Here is a 15,934-nt window from a genome sequence, read left to right on the forward strand (position 1 = left end):
ATGATGTAGTGAGAGGAAATATTTTTGCCTTATAATTTGGGCAACACAACATTTACTCACTGAGCAACACTATCAAACAAGTGATTTAAAACATCTTTTGATTTCCTGCTGTTTTACCACTGGTATTTATGAAAGTCAAACAAAAAGAAAGAGAAACAAAGTTGCACTGTGTATCAAGAACAGTTACTGTGAAGTACAGGAATAGGTAAAATGAAGATTTTTTAAACAATCCTGGAAGAAGATGAAAGGGGAAAACCAGGGTATATTATGATAGAAGTTTATTATATACTCGTTAACTGGGTGGAGGAAAGACTGTTTTTTGATCAAGCAAGAGAAGCATCCAAAAGGACAGAACCTGATGGCTTTAATTACGTCTTGGAATTAATTTTTTTTTCTGTTGGAAAAGAAATACAAGACAGAGACAGTCCAACAAGTTCTTGGAAAATGCTGGGGACAGCTTTTTCTTCAGAAGGTGAAGAAAGCCATTAAGGGAGTGGCTATTTTAGATCTTCTGCTGACTAGTATGCACAAACTGGCTGAGTGGAAGGGAATTTAGGTGAAAGTGAACTCCACCATTTAACGATCACTACTACAAAAAGGAAAGGGAAAGCAGCAAAATAAAATTACTTCCCCCCCTCCCCCAAAACAAAACCAAATGTTAACAAGCTCCAGAGACTGATAAGCAAGGTTTCTTACGAAGACTGTTTAATTAATAAAAGAATGCAGGAAAGCTTGTCTGTTTTAGTCACTGCTGGAGTCAGCTCTTAATTAGCCGAGGTAAAGGGAATAACCTAAATTAGGCAAAAACAGAGGATAATACAAATTAGGCTGTGTAAATTAGTCTGCAAGACTGTACTTACTACATTCACCTTTGAAGGGCTTATGAACAGATTTCCATAGAGAAAACATCAACAGAGAGGAGCCTGGTGCAAACAGCTTATGTTCCGTGTCATGCACCGTTTTCTACTGCTCTCCCACAAGAAATGCTGAGGAAAGGCAGGGCTTCATTAAATCCCAATTCCCATAAACCATCTATCATCAGCAGGTGACTCTATATTATTACACACATTAGCAGATTATCCCAGTGCAGAAAAAACTGCCAAATTCACACACACACACCCCAAATACACAATTTCCTTGATTTGTATGATCTGTCTAACAATGAGACCTTTGTATTATGCATCAAAGTATAAAATGATGTGGCCTGCTCTAATACCCTTCCAGATGCTTCATTTAAAGGGTCTTCAATGTCCTTAATACAAATGGACTTGTTCCAGTTTAGAGGAATGATACCCCAACAGTTTAACTTAGCTGTAAGTATGAACAATTTATTCCAAAAGAATAACAAAATGCCAACTCAGAGCTCGTTAAGTAACAGCTGAATTCTGCCATTCTTAAATTTCCAATGAAAAAATCAAATATCTACTTTCTTTTCGAGGAGAAGTCCTTGCAAGGAGTTGATATACAGGTCTATCCAAGACAGCAATAAGGTGAACAGCAATTTTTTCTGTTGGAAAGCTAATTCCGCCAGCTAGCTCTACAATAGAATGTCATCCCACCACACTAAAGCACCATTTTGCTGTTTTGTAACTGTGAAGAACTGAGCTCTTTTTGTAGGCATGTTTCTACAGTATCAATAGAACTAAGATGCTGAATGAGACCAAAAGAGATGTTTCAGGTTTATATTATTTGTGTATTCAACTAAAGATGAATAAGTCTTTTCCAGAGGCTTCATATAGAAATTAGTGGATCAGATTTGCTGGCTTGAGAAGACTAGACAATAAATTTATTGGTTTTAAAGACAGAATATTTTAAGCCTTCATCAAATATATTCAGATTAATATTAGTTCCACAACCAAGAAAAAAGGAACTTTTTCAATTACTGGCCTGCTGTGTACTTTTGTTAATGTGGAAAAAAAAAAGTATTTCTCTCTCCATGGAAAGATTACAATAAAGACAAGAATGACATTGCACAACCCTGTCTGCAATCTGAAATTAAGTTCTCACATTAGAACAGAAGTAATTAGCATTTTCCCTAGCTTGCTTCCATGCAGTAATACTGCTGCCAAGCAAATGAGTAACACTACATGAGGTAAATGAACACTAGAAGACAAATGCGTAGCCATTTCTCCTTCTCTGGAATAAAACTTAACATAGAAAACAGTACAGGTTAGGTGAGAAACTGCAAAAGTGTAGATGCTATTCCTTTATTATTTTGGCTTATATATATTTCATGAACAAAAGGAAAAAGCCATATGGTTTGTGAGAGCATGTGGAAGATCTCCTCGAGCCATTTCCTTTGTTGGCTCTTCATGCCAGCTATACTCATTATGTACCTTCCTTATTTCCGTATATGATATTCATTTGAGAATTTTCCAGTACTTCAAACACAGGTCTTTTAAAGGAAGATTACAATTATACCTAGTGTTAAATTCTGTTTTCAGAATAGTAATTTTCTTTATGATATATGTAAGTGCATGTATATATATATTTTTTATGTAAACGTGCATATTTAGTTTTCTCTTACCTTTCCAAGTGCTGCTGGTAATGAGGCAGTAGACATTGATATTGCTGGAAGAACATAAGAGTGTGGACAGATTACTGACGGTATTTGGTTTTCTGGAACAGTATAGCGTCTGCCTGATATATCATAGTACCTGAAAGGAGAGTAAACATTGTTCAATTAATACATCCTAGCAAAATAAAGTCTGAGCTAATATCTGCTGTATTTCTCAACAAAACACACTAAGCGGGTTTCTTCTGTTGTAGTGGTTCCAGGCCTCTGGTACTTCTAAAGTTTACAACTTTATTTTAGCCCAACTACTTATTCCTCTTATTAGATATTAATTCATCCCACCTGCTTTAGCTATCTGAAACTCTAACTTGTCAGCTTTTTCCTGATAACAAAACAACCAAAAAACGAATACAATATTCACCAGGATAACCACATCAGAGCCACAAGGTAGAAAAATTAGTCATCTTATCTTATGTCACTCCACCTCTACAGACACAGCAGATTACAACATTTGGGGTTTACAGTTCCACATTACATCACATGTTCTGTTCACCTTCCTTCTGGAAGCTGTCTCAGTAAAGAATCAGTTGAATTCTCAAAACAGAAGGTCATTTGGTGGGAAGATGCTGTCACAATGAAAGGGTATACAATCTTTAAAACAATACATTAATTTTTACCAAGTCAGTCCTAAAGCTTAACAGACCTAATTTTGCTTATGTTTATTCTTCAGTGTCAATTTTGAAATTCTGAATCCAAAGAACGTGGAAAAATTCACTTAGTCTCCTCCTAAGAGAGAAATCAAATAGTAAAAACTGACCAACTTTTCTCAGCTCTTTCATTTCACTGTCTGTAAAACCAAATTAGCAAGAATACAGATTTCTCTGAAGATATGGTTTCATTAAAAAGGTTGATAAAAATGACATTTTCTATATTTAGTCCTTTAGATGACTCAACAATTAGTTAAAATCCAGATTTTTTTTCACTTATGTATTTTTATATTTTTATTTCAAAATTGGGACTGTATTTTTCACAGGATCATATGACAATTCAGGTTGGAAGGGACCCCAGGGTGCAATGTCCTGCCCAAAGTGGGGTCTGCTATGGGATCACACCGGGTTGCTCAGGGCTTTAACCAGTCAACTCTTGAAAGCATGCAAGGCAGAGATATCACAACCTCGCTGGGCAATGGTAAAAATCCAGTCTGAATCCCTTCTTTTTCAGTTTTTGCCGGTTGTCTCTTGCCCTCCCACCATGCACCACTGTGAAAAGTCTGGGTCCATCTTTTTGGTGACCTCCTCAGATGTACTGGGGGGCCTTCAGGCCCCTCATCACTCCCCGAAGCTGCCTCTTCCTCCAGACTGAATGCACCCCAATTCTCCATCTTCTCCTCACAGGGCAAGTGCAGCCTCACAGGCAATCCCTGACCATACCGGTGGCCATCTGATGAACTCACCCCAGTTTGAAACACTTGAGAGATCTTTAGGCAGAAAATATCCTCACCAAATATTTTGCTTTCAGAAAAAAAATGTCTCAAAATGGTTTTGTTTTGTTTTGTCCTTAAAATATGCATATTTTCCATTTCAACTGGATCAAAACTCCCTTTCCCACAGGCTTCTTTTCCAGACTCATCACAAAGTCCCAAATCCAGCTCTGTTTGTACAGCTTTAGTTGCAAATTTAGTTTTATAACTGGCTGCCATTTAGAGTTTTCAAAGAGTAAATAAGGGAGCAGAAAAGCCTCGGGCATATTTACAGAGGTGTTCAGTTTATTGCACAATTGTGGTGAAAATGTTTTGACATTTTAACACATATCCTCACAAACGTGCAATTATTTTGTTTATTTACCTATTTCTAAGGAAGAAACTGCATTGCTCTCAATAGCTGGTTACCTTCTCCAAGCCATAGATGACTTTGAGTGGTCCATCTTGATTTTCATTTTCTGCCCCCACCAATGGAGATTGCTTTTGGGGTAGTTCCACACACATGGTGTATGACAGAATTCAGAAGTCACATTAACCAGCTGCTCACCCAGTACTGAAAGATCCTGTTGCACCCTACCCTGTCTAATGTATATACTGGAAGCCTCTGTAAGACTGCTCAAGGGAGCAACGGTAGACCGAGGACTATCAACTCAGTGACTCAGAGCAGTGGAACAAGTGACATAGTATGGGCATGAGAGTGGGAAGGTGCTTGGTTGAAGTCTGGGCAAGAAGTCCGGGTAAGGAGGAGGAAAGTAACGGCACACCATGGGAAGCAGATGGAAGAGCTGTCAAGTGTTTAGGTGACACCAACACCCTGCAAGAGGCCACCATTTGCAATGGCGCTGCTGGGCTGGTGCCAAGCATCTGCACCCCGAGTGCTACATAATGAACATATATCAGAAAACAACATACCACCAATCCCACCATCAAAATGCCAAAAGGAGGAAGCTCTGGGAGCAAACACTTCCTAGGCAGGAATTCATGATGTTTCCCCAGGATCCCCCATGTCCTGCTGCAGAAGGGGGTTGTGCTGGTCCCCAGGCAAGTCAGCAACGTCCACCTGGGAAGCACCTGCTGGCTCCCCTCCAGCCATGGAGGCACCCTCGCACCTCACCCCCACGGGCCCTCTCATGGCCATGGTGGAGAACCATCAGTTCCTCAGACACCGTTAGACCTCAGGGCGCTGGCAGGTCCAGGGCACGGTAGCCAGGAAGCCATTGCTTTCAAAGTATGGTGAAGCAGCACTGTTTCTTTCAGACACCTTTTTTTAAAGTACACAATTTCATGCCAAAAGCTGGAGCTGACAAAAGCAGTATGAAAAGTTTCAACCCAAAGACAGCACGCTGGAAAACAGCCAACTCCAGATTTCCAAATGAGTGAGAAGAGGCACTCTTTGAATTTCTTCATGGTTTAAGGTCTATCCTCCCAACAATCTGCTGATGAGCTGAGCTCACAAGAGCCTCCCAAAAGCTTTACTTTATGGCACTGGGCAGTTTTCCAGGGAAATTCTGCGGTACGCTTCCCGCCTGAAGGCACAGGCATGCACGCAAGCTCCAGGGGGCAAGCTGGGGTGTGAAGGCACAGCACTGCACCTCCTCTGCCCTAACTGCCCAGGCAAATTCTCTCCTTCTAGCCCAAATGTGGAACAGCTTGCCCCAACTCACTACGGAGAAGCTCACGGTGGGGCAAGGGCAGGCAGGCGGACAGTTACCGTAGAGGAGCTGACAGTCAACCCACACCCTTCCTTTCCTCACCCAGGCTTGTTTGTGTAACCATACCCACTCCCTCAGAGCCCCAAGGGCCCGGGGGAAAAAGGGTGCTTGCAACACGCTAGGCATGTTATGAAACCCTCCCAGACGTTTTGCAAGGCCCATCAATTGTCAGAGGCACTTGGAGAGGAGCTTTGTCTGTGGAGGTAAGAATTTTTAAATCAGGAAAAACGGTGGGGTGAATATTTATGATAGACTGAGTAGTTTATTGTTTGTTACATGTCTGGCTACTAAATAGTACAACTAATTACATCAAAAACTCTCAGAGTATGTTTACCTTGTCTACAGCAATGTGTGTCTGGCATGTTTTCATACAGCTAATGAAAATAGTAACTAATTTTACAGTGAAGCAAAGGAAGAGTAGGTAGGAGGCCTTAGAAATTACCAAGGTTTTGAAGAGAGCATGAGGCACTAAAACGAGCAAGGAGAAGCTCTGTAGGTAGATACATCTTCTCTTTACCAGTTCAGGGATACGAGTTCACAGAAGAACTACTGATTGGAAAAGGAAACCATCAGATAGGAATTAAACTGGAGAGTGCTCTCTTTATGCTGCAGACCACACACCTCAGCCCCACTGCTCATACCTGCTCATGCCTAAATCGCTAGTAGTGACACAATGCTATCCTATTAGCCATCTTAAGATATTGTCTTAAAATATCATAACAATTATAAATAATTTTGAAGGGAATTAACCTGAAGACAAAAATACATGAAAACACTAAGATAGGACCAATAAGCAAACAATGCACAAAGAAAAAGAAGAAAAGAGGAGATCGCTGGACATTTTAAACTAATTATGCTTACTAAACTAGCATCCTTCAATTTTACAGCCCTGGCTTCCCTCATAATCCATCACATTCAGCCCTGATATCTATCTCCAGTCTGCTATTTTTTAGAACAGTCTTCAGCCTGTACCCAGTAGATGGCTCTTGCATATTAATCCCCATTTTCAATCAACACTTTTACACAGGATGAGATCATTTTTTAAAAAGAGAGCATGTATGAACAAGAGCAACTTGATTAAAATGGAAAGACATTTTGTTTGTTTATTCAGATCCTCTGCCCAGCCTCCCCCCTCCCACACCGTATCAGCACTTAAATTTTTCCCTGGGACCAACAAACATCAATTTGATCAGCAAAATGTCTGTGCTAAAGATTTACTGCAAAACATAGAACAACATTAAGAGCAGCGAGGGGCTTTTCCCCGACTCGCCCACCACCTCGGTGCTCGTGACTATGACAGGTGCACCTATGCTGTCAAATTTACCTCCCTGGTTCATTCCCTGGTCCTGGTCCCCTGGTCAGCCATACTGCACATGCATCATTTTGTGCTTGGACTCTCCTCTGGAGGAAACCAACTACTTCCCTCCAAGGAAAAGCCAAGGTGCAGCTCTGTGGATGGACTGTCCTATGGATGGCAGAGCAAGGATGGGACTATACCAGCTTTGGCTCCTCCTGCCCTACACAATCCAGCTAGCCTCCTGCCCTCAGACACCCCCCGTATACCCCACACCACACCCCACAGCATGTAGCATACCTTTAGCATAATGCTATAAAAACACCAGTCTTGCAGGCAGCAAAGAAGCCCTCACATTACCTCAGACACTTTGAACTGAAGCCACAAAAATATAATTATGGTCTTAGAGCCACAGGGGCATCGGACCCAGGTCAAGTGCTAGGCAGCACAAACACAGCCAGTTCACTCTAGAGGCGTGTAATCTTGAGAGGTGTGGATGCATATATAAGGATCGCTCCCTGGGGCAGATCCTTTAGCAGTGTAGACTCTATTTTAAACAAGTTTTTTTTTATTGCACATTATTTGAGTTGCTGTAGTTACAGTCTTAATATATTTTGAGCAGTTCAAACAGCCTGCTCTGGGCTGAAGTTTTCCATACAAAACTTGTTATGCCTTCTGTCATCTCTTCCACAAAACCAGTATGTGGACTTCCTGAACAGTCTGCAGCAAGTTATGTACAGCATTTACAGCACCTCTTCCCACTGCCTCAGCAGTCCCATTACTGTATCCCTGGTTACAGAAGAGCTTCTTCTCTTCCCCTCCTTAAAGCATTGTCTAGGCCCGAATGAACTTCAGGTCCTATACAAGGTGGTTAATTACAACTGGGGTAACTAAACACCTCCTGTACCTACCTACCTACCCACACAGGGTTTGAAGGAGTGAAAAGCCAGAGCAGACACGTGTCATTGAAAGCACATGTGTTCAGGACACAGCCTTCTGCCGTGGGAGTGACAAGGTGCATGTGTGTGATTTTTATAGGAAAACTGAGCATCTCAAACTTCTCCCAGGCGCTGGCTCTGAGCTCCTCCCAGGGCAGGGCGTTAAGAAGTGGCGGGAAGCACACACACTCTTGTTCCAGCACCCTGCCATCTAATGGCCAGGCTTCAGATTCACAGGTGAATCAAATTTTACCTTTCTGCCTCCACCTTTCTAGATCCTAGAGATAGAAAAGTCTGTTTAAACTACCTTAGGTCACATCTTGTCAGGGCAGATGTATCCCTACTGGCTTACTTTGAAGTGTTTTGTCATACATCTTAATAACAGGGTTAATACCTCACCTAAAAGTACCCTTTGTTATAGTTACTCCACTCTTACTATGTCAGCCTAAATAATTCCTTTGTTTGGCAAATTCACACCATTTAAATATTTGCAGGCTTCAGCTCTATCTCTCACTCAGCCATTACTTAGCATAATCTCTCCTTTTGTAAATGAATCCCTGTGCTCTCCTCTCTGTTTCCTTCTGACAACATCTCTCCAGCAAAGATGTGTCCAGAAGTGGACACAATGTTCCCATTCTAGTCACACAAAAAAATCACAAAGAGCAGGTCTGCTGCCTCGTCGCTTTGTTCCATGATACATTTGCACACAGAAAGACTGCACAGAGCTTTTTCTGAGCCACTGTAACACCACAAACTTGTCATACTTGTTGTCCTCTGCCATACCTACATGTATTTGTTTTTTCAGCCCTACTGCTTTCCCAGTACAATATATTAATTTCAGGTTATTAAATGTATTTGTTTGCATTTGACAGTTTGTTGAAGCTCTGAGCAACTGCTCATGAGATGAAATTGTGTCAAGCTTCTGGCTTTCTTGTGCTTCAAACAGCATGCACTTGGAAATACTACAGTCATTAGTCCTTCAAAACATGTTTTCCCAAGTCCTAACACAGATACACAGTGTTGCTCTGTAGCCAAATCCTTAAAACAGCGAATCCAAGCAGCTTCTGGCTTCTTATTCCAAGTGACCCTTCTCCGTTTTACAAAATCGAAAGTCCTGCTGTCACAGAAATTATTGCAGTTATTCATTATGTCTAAAGTTAACTTCTTTAGCCCCTCTACTGATTGGGAAATAAACCTGATACAGACACTTCACACTGAGAATAGCTGCATTTGAATTATGTGGTTATCTCCTAGACAATATGGAAACAGTCAATAATGGTTTTTGCTGCACCAGAAATCCAGCCATGATATAGCTAGTTAAAATCTTAGAATCACAGAATCATTTAGGTTGGGAAAGACCTTTAAGATCATCAAGTCCAACTGTTAACCTAACACTGCCAACTCCACCACTAAACCATGTTCCTAAGTGCCACATCTACGCTTTTTTTAATTACCTCCAGGGATGGTGACTCTAACCGCTTCCCTGGGCAGCCTGTTCCAATGCTTGACAGTCCTTTTGGTGAAATTTTTCGTAATACCCAATCTAAACCTCCCCCAGTACAACCAGAGGCCATTTCCTCTTGTCTTATCGCTTGTTACTTGAGAGACAAGACCAGCACCCACCTCACTACAACCTCCTTTCAGATAGTTGTAGAGAGCAATAAGGTCTCTCCCTTCAGGCTCCTTTTCTCCAGACTAAACAGCACCAGTTCCCTCAGTCACTCCTCATAAGACTTGTGCTCCAAATCCTTCACCAGCTTCGTGGTCCATCTTTGGATGTAGTCCAGCACCTTAATGGTACTTTCTTGTAGTGAGGGGCCCAAAACCAAACACGGTATTCCAGGTGCAGCCTCACCAGTGCCGAGTACGGGAGGATGATCACTTAGTCCTTCTGGCCACGCTATTTCTGATACAAGCCAGGATGCTATTGGCCACCTTGGCCACCTGGGCACACTGCTGGCTCATATTCAGCAGGCTGTCGACCAACACCCCCACGTCCTTTTCTGCCAGGCAGCTTTCCAGCCACACAAGCCTGTAGCATTTCATGGGGTTGTTGTGACCCAAGTGCAGGACCCAGCACTGAGCCTTGCTGAAACTCATACAATGGGCCTTGGGCCATCAATCCAGCCTGTCCAGATCCCTCTGTAGAGCCTTCCTACCCTCAAGCAGATGAACACTCCCGCCCAAGTTGGTGTCATCTGCAAACTTACTGAGGGTGCACTCAATCTCCTCATCCAGATTGTTGATAAAGATATTAAACAGAACTGGCCCCAGTACTGAGCCCTGGGGAACACCACTTGTGACTGGCCACCAACTGGATTTAACTCCATTCACTACAACTCCTTGGGCCCGGCCATCCAGTCAGTTTTTACCCAGCTAAGAGTACACCCGTCCAAGCCATGAGCAGTCAGTTTCTCCAGGAGAATGCTGTGGGAAGCGGTGTCAAAGGCTTTACTAAAGTCTAGGTAGACAATATCCACAGCCTTTTCCTCACCCACTAAGCGGGTCACCTTGTCATAGAAGGAGATCAGGTTTGTCAAGCAGGACCTGACTTTCATAAACCCATGCTGACTGGGCCTGATCGCCTGGTTGTCCTGTACATGCTGTGTAAAGGCACTCAAGATGATCTGCTCCATAACCTTCCCAGGCACTGAGGTCAGACTGACAGGCCTGTAGCTCCCTGGATTCTCCTTCCAGCCCTTCTTGTAGATGGGTGACACATTTGCTAACTTCCAGTCAACTGGGACCTCCCTGGTTAGCCAGGCCTGCTGATAAATGATTGAAAGTGGCTTCATGAGCAGTTCCAGTAGCTCCCTCAGTACCCTTGGGTGGATCCCATCTGGCCCCATAGACTTGTGTGTGTCTAAGTGGTGTAGCAGCTCACTATGGGGGCTTCATTCTGCTCCCCGTTCCTGTTTTTCAGCTCAAGGGGCTGGGTACCCAGAGAACTACTGGTCTTACTATTAAAGACTGAGGCAAAGAAGGCATTAAGTACCTCAGCCTTTTCCTCAGCGCTTGTCACTATGTTTCCCCCCACATCCACTAAAGGCTGGAGAGTCTCCTTTGCCCTCCTTTTGCTCCTAATGTATTTACAGAAACATTTTTTTAATTGTCTTTCATGACAGTGGCCAGATTAAGTTCTAGCTGGGCTTTGGCCCTTCTAACTTTCTCCCTGCATAACCACATGACATCACTTGTACATCATGAATAGTAGTGTAGAGCTTGATCTACATCAGGCCTGTACCAGATGCTCGTCACCATTTCACTCTTTTGCCTCCTGATAATCTCAACGAAGGAATTTAATTGCTGTAATAGATTTAATTTTATATCTTGCTGGCATCATAAATATCTTTGCAGCAACGCCACTTTTTCTGGTTTTATATCTACGAACCAGATGATTATCATTCTGTATTAATGTTGCTGTGAGGAGATGCATCATAAACTTCAGTTAACACCTACCACAAACAATCACTTCTCTTTAATTGTACTTCTAGCTCTTGTTTGCATAGGAAAGAAACACAGTCTAACAAAACCAACAAAAATAGCACTTTGGTTTGGTACATATGTTCTGACAGACTTTCTAAAACCTGATTTCAAAGAAGGAACACATTTTGTCATTTGATTACTTGGAGACTATTTGAATTAACTGAAGCTCTTTTTTATTCTGTAATTTGAAGACTACTGACAAACTTTGCCAGTTACTGCTTTTCAAGAAACTGAACCCCATGTGCTGATCATGAAGTCTAAAAAAAATATTATTAAAATACTATTGTAAGATGCTCTCCTTTGAACCTGCTTTTTTTTAATTAGAAAAACTCATTATTACCATCTGGCCACTGGGTGGCACCTCTACATAGATGCCAGATGTGCCCCAACTAACCCATGTTGCCTGTGATAATTACTCCATTCCTCACACAGCCAAGTGTTGACATTACATTAGCTCGGCGTATGCAGCCATGTTTGGGAGACAGCTAAAGTGTATTACTAAAAATTGACTTTGCAAAATATTCCTGAAATTTTCTGTTGTAATTTTTCTACTCCTAATTTTTGGGAAAAATGAAGCTGTATAAAATAACCTGTCAGTGGAAACCTGATTCTTTGAATACGTCTAAGTATTGGCAACTTTTGAGAAATGTGACAGAGGAGATACATAACGACCTTTGCTGCTTTGTATTAATATAAAACAAATCATGTCTTAACATTGCAGCAGCATCCAGCGAGCCCAAGCAAAGTCAAATTCCAGTTTTGGTGGGCAATGAACAAATACCCACCACTAACATGCTCACCCCCCCAGAGATCATTTGTGCTGCATGGAGTATCGCACCAAGTACAGCACTAATCTTGATATTTATACTCTGGCCTAGTTTTAAAGCATTGTATAAACAATAATCATCACATTGACTTAACCTAACAAAGTTAATATCTCATTTTATATAGTAAGAAGCTCAAAGAACCAGAAGAAGCTGTTTGACTGAGCAGATGGAAAGTCAGCAACACTCATTTCTTTAAACACATGATGCTTTTCTTCCTTTGTTCATATTGACTCACCATGACTTCATGAACAGAAATATCATGTTACCACATAATTTTGCTACTTTCTGTAGTATTGAGAGATACAGAAAGGTGTTTATAAATTCAGGGATATGAAAATACTTCTGAACATACAGACTCACACTTGCAACATCTTCCCGCCTGCTCTCTTAAGTGAGTATTAGCATTTGGTTCAAAGCGATACCTGGAAAAAATTTAGCAAAGTTTGCACTCTTTGCTCTTTAAAGTTCATTGTGAGGATCCAGCAATCTGTCTCAGACTAAAGTTCCACTTTGAAAAAGTCCAGTTCATCTGGGTATCTAAGTGCAGTTCAATTCCAGCAGCAAGTAGGAAAGTCTTTAATTCTTAGGAAAAGATTTCTGCCCACAAGAAGGGATGAAACAGGTTCACATACACCAAAACAGGCCTCTCAAGTTCCCACTGGCCAAATGCGGGAAACCCCTGCAGGATGGGTACAGAAGCAGCAGGGAGGGATGCACTAGCTAAACACACCTGAACACTTGGTCTTGTGGCAAGGCCACATCTTGTCATACAGAAATGAATGACCACAGCGCCAGACTGCGGCTGGGGACAGCAGCTTACAGGAAGGTTCCCTTCAGGAAGAGATCCCAGAAGATTACACAGCCTTTCAGCAGCCTGATGTTCCAGCTCTCCCCTGCTCCATCCTCTCGTGCACCCATCAGGCCGGCAAGGAGACCCCTGTGCAGGTCCCGTGAGCCAAGCGGCATGCAGAGGGGTGAACAGCCCGGGAGAGTGAGGAAAGGGCCAAATGAATGAGATGCACGCAGGACCTGTGAGGTTTGGCTGGTGCTGCATAAACTCATCGATTTATCTATTCATCAAAATCTTCATAAACCACACCCTACAATTACAGCAAAGGAACGCACCTAAAATGAGTAGATTTCATGAGCTAAATTAGCCCACTGTCTAGAACAAAGACAACCAACTAGTGTGGTACCAGCCATTTTACATTTGCATCAATTATGCTCAGCGTAATTGAAACTCAGACTTTAGGCAACAAAGCACTGAGCCACCTTTTGCTCAGAAAATAACACAGTGGCTTATAATCAATGGAGATTTGTGATTACAAATTGCATTAATATAAGTTTGTTATGTAATTTCTGAATATCAACCATCTAAATACCTAGGAAACCTATAAAACAGTTACAAACATGCTGCAGAAAAAAGCAAATATATTTTTTTAAAAGTGGCACTATAGAGGCACCAGTTAAGAATGTAGACTTGGAAATTTAGCTTTGAAAAGTGGCCATTAAAATTTTCCTGAGCTTTAAGTTGAAAGGAAGAACAATTTATTACAATGACTGAGCAACGGTTTTTTGATGCCAGGAATAGAAAATTGAATTAAATAATTAATTCAATTCAGTAAGAAGTAATAGGAAAACATGAAGTTATACTTACATAAGTCAGCTCATGTAATGTGAGATGTTTTGTTGTTTCCAGACTTAATAATGAACTGTATAATTTCAGGTTTCAAATAATGATAACTTTATTGCAAAAGATATTAATATGGATTTTCTCATTTGCCTAAAATCATGCACCTGCAGAGATTTTAATATAAATCCCAACATTTTACTATTTTGGTTTAAGAAACCACTAATTACTCTCATTCAAATTTTCTACATATTTCTATATGGAACATCTGAGTGAGACTGAATCGTGTCTTAAAGTAAAAGTATGACAACACTCAATCACAATTTATGAATATGTTCAACGGGCCAGGTCCATGACTCTCATGTCTTAGAGCAAAAAATCTTCATCTTGTATGTGTATTTACAGTTATATTTATGAAAACAATTTTAAAATGCTTTAACATAGACATATTTTAAGATACAACTTTAAAAAACCTATTTTCATACTTCCTATGGCTTTTCAAGTCACAAGTCCAGCAGAAAAAGTAGTCCAGGAGTGTCTTGGAAATTATTAAGCCTTTCAACAGGAGAACAGAGAAGGTGTAAAGGTGACTCAAAACCAATATATATCAATTGCAGTCACACATGAGGCATAAAGTGATTTTGTCACAAATACTAGCACAGTATCAACATGAGATACCATTTCACAGTACATCCTGTATCCCTACAGATTGTCATCAGCACTCTTCATTCTTACACTAAGAACAATTAATACAGATACTTAAATTGTCAAAAGTTACCTATCAAAATAAATACACGGATGTGGCGGGACGTTCTTGATACCTCCAAGCTTTCTGCCAGCTCAAACAGATACCATAACATCGATTTACACTGTGAAGTGCTTCTTTGAAGTCATATTGGCTTATTAGGAAGGACTAGCTTACAAAGCAAGTAGCAGCAGACTTCAGGATTCCTCCTGGATATGAGCTCATTGCAAGGCAGCCTACCTGCATCTCTGGATCTTAACTCTACTGAGCCAGAAGATCACAGGCTTCACTTTCAGAGTTTGTTTTACTTCACCTTTTGAGGGATGAGAAGTTGTTTCCTGACAGTATTTTTGCCTCTTTTCAAACCCATTTATCATTCCACTCTTTCACCTCCTTCTCTTTTTCAGAGTTACCAGAAGTGATCTTGCAGGCAGTGAGAGAAGATAAAAGAAAGGATGTAAAAAACAGAAGAAAGGTGGAAATGAAAAATGAAAATGAGAGGCTGCTGGGAAAGGAAGTGCAGACAAACTAGAGAGAATTTTTTTTGACTGGGACACTGACAGACCAGTTTATTTTGTGTAAGGCTTTGTTATTTAAAACTATGAGCATTTTGTTACAAATCAGTACACTTACTTAATGCTGCTTCCACTTTGCTCATTAACAGCTCTCTTTGGGATTACTAAACTACAAGGCCTTCAACTATTGGTTATGAACAGCTCATCTTCCAGCCTCAATATTTGTTCATCCTAGGATGCTTAAATACCTCCAGAGCAGGAAACACCTTCAAGTTAATTATATTAAATTCTGGTATGGAGCTTGCCAAGCGGTTCTGAACATAGGAAAGCAGGCAGAGACTCTTTGTAATGAGTAAAAACAATGTGGTCCTATAATGAGATCATTGTATCAAAGAAAAAACCTAAGAAAAAGCTAAGTAAGTTTTTAGTTTTGAGGAAGCTGGTTAAGACAAACTCTTTATTTCTATCTCTTGCACCGATCTGTGGCCACACCTCTATAAAAGAAATACATTTATTTTGTCTCTTAGATTTAACACACAGATAGCCAGAGCAGAGGTAGCTAATCTCAATGCACATGCGCTTCTGAGTGAAAACAAGTTTGATTTATCCACAATAAGCATTAACTTTCAGCCACACCTACTCTTCTGATTGGGTGAAGTCTATTATTAATGAAAGCTCCACACGACAAGCAAATTTAGATACAGTCCTCCTTATCTTTGATTAAAGATGTCATCCATAAAATTGTAAGATTACTATGGTTGTGTTTGAAGATGAATTATGAAGAAAAACTTA

Source organism: Strix aluco, chromosome 3 (assembly GCF_031877795.1).
Source record: "Strix aluco isolate bStrAlu1 chromosome 3, bStrAlu1.hap1, whole genome shotgun sequence".
In the NCBI taxonomy this organism is placed as follows: Eukaryota; Metazoa; Chordata; class Aves; order Strigiformes; family Strigidae; genus Strix; species Strix aluco.